Here is a 6,693-nt window from a genome sequence, read left to right as displayed (position 1 = left end):
GGAGGCATCAGCCCCATCCCCAGGGTCCTGCTCCCTCTTGCCTGCAGCAAGAGCAGCCCCATGTTCTGCCAAGGGCATGAGGAGTGGCCAGCAGCTCCTCTCTGCTCCAGGTGAGAGGGCTGAAAGCACCTACAGCACATGCAGTGAGTGACAGCTCATGGCTGCATCATCACCCTTCAGTTACTCATCTACAAGCCATGCCAGCTCAGGAGAGGCCTGAGGAGCACACTGAGTGCCAGTAGCTGGGTGTGCCAGTAGCTGGGTGTGCCAGCTGCTCATCATGCCTTGGGGGGGATAATTGCCTGCAGGAAACGAGCCATGAGTGGACACCAACCCTTTGCCTGCACGGGGACCCAGTGGGGGTGGACGGTCACCCCGGGCCCGATGAACAGCACAGCTGAGACCCCAGATCATCAGTGGACTCAGAGATGTGTGCAAGGCATGCGAAGAGCAGGTGCACAGACTGTGAAGGTATGAAACCAAGGAGATCTCTTTATGGGGGTTCCCTCCCCAGAGGCACCTGCTCAAGCTGTTGTTGCTGCCCCACAATTAAAATACTTAAAGGAGCCAGATGTTTGAAATTCTGCTAGGGGAAAGGCAGGGTGGGGATGGTGACCGTGTGAGTGGTGTGTGATTGGAGTCAGGTGGGGCACCTGGCAATTCACTGGAGCTGCCCAGTTTGGGTAATGTGAGTGAGACTCCCAGAGTGGCTCCCAAATGGAGAGAGAAACTTCCTTGACAGTGAGACAGGCATACTACCATGTCATCCTCCTCCTTTGCTGTTTTTCCATGGGCACAGGACAGCCTGTGCACCATCCAAAAGGACCTTTAGGAGATCTGTTGTGAAATCCCAAGATCACTGATTTTAAAACATCCACAGAAGCCACAATCATTTAATAAGCTGTCTCTACTGATCTGGTCCTGCCATTTGTAGACAGTAGTACAGACACACTGCGTGAATTACAGACTAGATACCAAGCCAAACACTGTGCTTCCATCTGGAGCATTACAGTTCTGCTTCTTGCTTTTATCAGTTTGTTCAACTGGGCAAGGGAGCCTAGTGTAGAAATTGATTGTCTTTGGAAAAAAATAGCAATCTACTTAATGCTGAAACAATGCCTTCTGACTAGCTGTCAGGGCCTTCAGCTGGTTTGAGTGTAGCTAATTCCAGACCATGATGCCTTATATGTTATGGTGCATGTCCTCAGCTTCACCTTTCCATTGTGCATCTTATCTGAAACCCTGCTCCTGGGACTTGCAATCATTCATTTGGAATTAAAAATGAAACAAATCACCTTAGATCTCATTTATGTGGGAAGCTGGGAACTGTACTGGGTAAAGAAACAGCTTTTGGTTTATTGAATACCCTGGGGACATGCTGCAGAAAGCCCAGTATGCTGTGTGTGTAAAACATGCACTGTGTGGAAATAGAAGCTTACAAGACAATGTTTTAAGGTGAAATTGCTGCAGTATGAGACAAACCCCAGAAGCTTGAAGAGACAACGTCAGTCTGAGTTTAGGGGATTGTTAGTAGTCACTGGAGAGGCAATAGAAAGTCACAGGTAGAAAGAAAATGTGATCATATGGAAAGAGGCAGGTGGAGCAAGCCCAGCTGCACCCTCTCCAAGCCCAGAGCAGCACGTTGGGCAGATGGGCTCAGTCTGTGGCACAGGGAGCCTGCACCAGCTCCTAGGAAACCCAGTGCTGCTGGGGGCAGGGGGCTGTGATGCACTGCAGAGGGCTGTGGTGTGACAGAGTGTGACAGTGGCACCATATCCCCTCTCTCCTCTCTCTGCTGGCCATGTCACATCCAGAGTGGTCTCCTGCCCTGTCCTGGCAGGTGCAAGGCTCTGGCTGGCAGGCGTGGAGGATGCCAGTGCCTTGGCAGCCAGGCACACAGCTTGGCTGTGGCTGCAGTGTGGCCCTGGTGTGGCATGCAGGCTGTCTGCATTCCTGCACCAGGGCCTTGTGGCCACCATCTCATCTGAGTGCTTTAGTCCTGTGTGAGTGCATGATAGGGCACTTGGCATGTGAGACAGAGATCTCTCCTCTAAAACTTCTCTAATTCTGGTGTCCTCCAGGGTTTTGCACTGGAGCAGGACTCATCCTGCTCAAGGTGCATCCAATATAACCAGTCTGATGGTTTAATAGGTTTAATGTCAAAGAAACTCCCTGCTCTGAGCTGGAGGTGTTACCTCATGGTTGCCAGAGACTGCTTGGGCCAGCAGCAGCAGCAGCTTTGTGTGCTGTGCCAAGCTAGTGCCTGGAGCCACAGCTTTCCATGCCTGCAGCCAGGTGAGAGGCACCAGAAGGTCATCCAGAGCACCAGGATCTGGAGCCAGGCTATGTGTGAGCCGTGGGCTGCAAGGCTGCTGTGGGCTTTATGTGCCTGCCACTTCATTGCCAGGCTACAGATGACTCCCCTTATCTTGGCTTTGAGGTTTGAGATGGCTGAACCCCAGAGGAATGCCCAAGCAGGTGGCATCCTCCAAGGCCTTAGGCTCAGGGGAGAGCAGCTGCATGCCAGCCATGCAGGCAGAGCAGCAGTGGCCCGTGGGGGTGGGTGCATGCCATGGGTGCAGTGGGGCTGGGGCTGTGGCTGCCTGCTGCTGCTGGAGAGGGGCTCCAGCCCTTTGGCAGCACCAGCGATGGGAGAGCTCCAGGGACATTGCAAAATGCATTTGGCAGAAGCAGAAGCACAGCAGGCTAAATGTGCTAAGCCAAACCAACTTTGCTTTGTGGATTGTTTTTTTTTTTTCTCACAAGCCACCAAACAAACACCACTTTGGGGCCTGAGCAGAAGCTGGGAATGCCTTTTCTGTTTCTGCCTTTCCCCCGCTTGTCCATTCCCCACTTGTCCAGCTCCTTGCAGGATCTCACAGGGCCCCCACAGCCGCTGCAGCAGCACTGTGGAAAAATGCACTATGGTTCCGTGGGACTCAGCTTGATGGTCCCAAGGGATGGGACTGCCAGGGGAACAGCAGCCGAGTCAGCGGCCACAGCCTGGCACGCTGGAGCCTGAGTGGTGCTCCTTGTGGGGCTGCCCATGCAGTACAGACTTCCTAAAGCCATCTAGAGAGTGTTTTAAATGCAAATATTGCAAAGCATTGCCTGGCTTTCCTCTAGCTAGCAGGGAAAAAAACAAGAATACCCTGGAAAGCTATTCTGGTCTCGCACGATTCTCAAGTGGAAAATTTCATCTGAACTGATTTCAGCTGGCGGGGTTAAGGGAGGTGAGGCCCAGCTGCCGCTGGCTCTGCAGCACGGACGGACGGACAGATGGACGGCTCCACAGGAGCCCGTGCCTGCCACGCGGGCAGGGCTGGGTCTGGCAGCGGCTCCGGTGGGGAGGAAGGAAACCTGAGCCCAGGGGAGCGCAGCGCTGGGATGCAGCCCTCAAACGGCGGGGCCGCTGCCGCCGCTGTTACCGCTCCCCGCCAGGGAATGAACCGCGCCAGCTCTCCAGGTGCTCAGGGCTGCCTTTCCACCTTTGTCCCCGTCTCCCCGCCGCAGTCCCTGCCCTCGGTGCAGCCCATGGAGCGGGTGCAGCGGCAGGGACGCTGGGTGCGGTGGCTGGTGGGGCTAATCCCTGTCCTGCAGGAATAACATGGGCCATGTCACCAGCCCCGCTGACGGCACAGCCCTTAGCGCCGGCCTTGAAGCCGTGCCAGGGGAGCTCGCCTGGGGCCAGGGACCGCGGCCTGGAGCCGGCGGGGGCGAGCGCCTCCCGGTGAAGCCCAGCTGGAGAAGGGAGTGTCCGCTCCTCATCCTTCCCCTCAGTGCTGATATCCCAGGACCACGCACTTTAAAACCTAGGGCGGGCTGGGAACTTGCTGTTCAGGTGTTCGCTGTTGGAAAAGAGTAGTAATTTGTCGAAATTGCAACTTTTGATGGGAAAGTTCGTATGTGTATGGGAGACAGAGTCCCCTGGTCCTGTGTCCTGGAGTGTCTCCCACCTTTCCCCTGTATCTGGTACTAGTGTGGGTAGGTCAGTCCCCATTCTCACACGAAACAGAAAGGCTTTGGATCCTCACTCAGACAGCTCAAAAGAATGGCTTTTCCAGCCAGCACCTGCCAGCACAGCTCCAGCCGTGTGGGCCAGCAGCGCTCAGCCAGGGCAGTGGTGCAGCACAAACTGCAAAGGGGGTTTGTGATCCGCTGTCAGACTCACCGGGTGATTCTGTGGGGAAGAGGGCCCGGCAGGTCTTAGGTTCAACTGCGGGCTCTGGGCAGGTTCAGCCATTAGGTCAGACCAGGCTGCCCAGGGCTGTGTCCCGTCGGGGCTGGGAAAGGATCCCGACAGCCTGTCTGGGCAGCCCTTGGCACTGCCTCACGCATCCAGAGGCTTTCCCCGTTCGGAGTTCCAAGAGCATTTAAGGAGCGCCTTACAGCGTGACGTGGCGGCTCGCAGCGTGTGGCGGGGACTCCCCGGCGCCGCCGGGACGCGGGAGCGGGGCTGGGCCCGGGCGGGAGCGGGGCAGGGCCGGGCCTGGAGCGTCGCAGGGCCCGGGCGGGAGAGGGGCTGGACCGGGCCTGGAGCGGGGCAGGGCTTTTCCCTCCTCCCCGCTCCCCCCCCGCAGCGGCTCCGGGCGGGCGCTGGAGCTCCCTGCTGGCCGCAGCTCTCGCGGCCCCGCTGCTGCCACAGCTCCAGCGGCCGCCGGGGGAAGGAGAGGGGCCGGGAGACCCAGCAGTGCCCCAAGGCCGCTGCTTCAGGGGCTGCTTCCGAACGGCACTACTCGCACTGGAGCTCGCTGCGTGTTGCTGGTGCTCCAAAGGGGAGTTACTGGGAGGAGGGTGTCCACCGTGGAGCCCAGCACTGCTGCCCAGAACATCCCTCGGCCATCCCTGGCTGCAGCAAGCGACTGACAAGTGACCTGTAGTGCACAGCTTCTCCTTGCTTCATCACCTTCAATCCGGGGATTTCCCCTGGAAAGGGGTAATAAGCTGCTGACACGCATAGCTAAGTGGTTTGCTTAAGGGTATGAAGAAGGGAATTCAGAGAGGGGATAGTTAAGCAAAATATAGTCAAGATCTAAATGCAAAATCTTGGGCTTGAATTCTCTCCTCTATTTGACTGATACGAAGGAGTTGCCTGTATTGACATGGCACAGTAGGACAAGACACGATGCACATGTGACAGATTGGGCTCTGCACTACTGCCCACTGCAGCATTCAATCATTTCAAGAGAACATTAAAATAAAGGATTATATTTAACAGAACTTATGGGAAGCAGCCAGCTGAAGACAGGGGGGATCAGCAGGGAGTCCCTGCTGCCACATCCAAACTCAGGCTGACAAACACAATTAGCTTTGTCCTGTGAGCCAAGAGGGTAATCCTGTTAATGCCCCTAATTCAACTCTGAGACTGAGTTGCAAATAGATGGAAATGTAGAGGGAAACAAGCTTGCAAATAAAGTGAATATGCGTGTTACTCCAAGCACAAGGACTGTAATAGGAAGGGTCCCCACCCTCCCACATCTGTAAAAGGACCAGATCTTAGGGAATAGCCCTGGAGTCCTGGGTTAGAGAGACCTTCACGTGGCAGCCCCTCCGCCAGTGCCACAGACACCCCCACTCCCCTCAGCAATGGATACAACAGATCATGCTTTTCCCTAAAACTCGGGGCAAGTACTTTACTTCCAGCAAAAGGAAAAATTAGGCGTGTAACATCTGACACCCTCCTGCAGTACATGTGGCAGCCACAGATATTTTCTCCTTCAATTACAATCAGGCCAGTTAAGCCATCTTTGGTACATACCCTGTTGCTTCTCCTGGCTCCTTGCAGCAAACAGCTGGTACTGCCAGCAGCCACTGAACCCCTCCTACAGGCAGCCACTTCCACCCCCTTGCTGGCATCCAGGCTACTTCCTAGGGCTGAATTTGCTTTCCAGCTGTTGCCCAAGGCCTTAGAAAAGCCCGGAAAGCATTGCCCCTCCTCACCTCACAGAAAAGGAGACTCACAAGGTACAGTCCTGGTTCAGCAAGATCAGTCTGGACCAGAACAAGGGCAGTTGCCTGGCTGTCAAGGATTAAAAGCTGTTTTCTAGCCCGAGTTTTTTTTTGGGGGGTGTTGTTTTTGGTTGGGTGGCAGGTTTTCTTTTAGTTTGGTTTTAGGTGTTTTTTTTGTTTTTTAATTAAAAGAACTCCAAGGGTTCAAACCTGAGACATAGATAATTCCACACACCCCTCCCCCTCCCCAAAAAGCAGAAACAAGAGTACATAGGAAGCAGCAAAAGATCCAGTCGTGGATCCAGGGCACCCACTTTTATTCTGATCCAAGGTAAGCCAGTCGTGCAGCTGCTTGGGCACACAATGAAAAGTTGGAACCGTTTCCTCCTGTTCCTAAGAAGTAACTGGCAACACCAGTACCACAGCCTTTTCTGGGCCCACAGCCCTGGATCCTTCTTAGGCAATGGAAGGCAGGCTGCAGGGCTGGGTCAGGGAAGCGTTCAGGCCATGCAGGACCAGCACAGCACACAGGGAAGCAGCGTCTGCAGGCCTGTGTCAGACACCCCTGCTCCTGCACAGCCTCGGCAGCAGGAGGGGCTGCAGCTGTCCAGCGAGCACAACAGGGCTACATCACCTCCAAGTAATCTAAAGAAATCATCCAGCTTTCATATCTGGTAAAAATTCCGAACTGCAGTTACAACATAAACAGTAGCACGCAGCAAATCAAACTGAAATACATACTGT

This window comes from Molothrus aeneus, chromosome 1, assembly GCF_037042795.1.
Source record: "Molothrus aeneus isolate 106 chromosome 1, BPBGC_Maene_1.0, whole genome shotgun sequence".
In the NCBI taxonomy this organism is placed as follows: Eukaryota; Metazoa; Chordata; class Aves; order Passeriformes; family Icteridae; genus Molothrus; species Molothrus aeneus.
Note: the sequence above shows the minus strand (reverse complement) of the source record.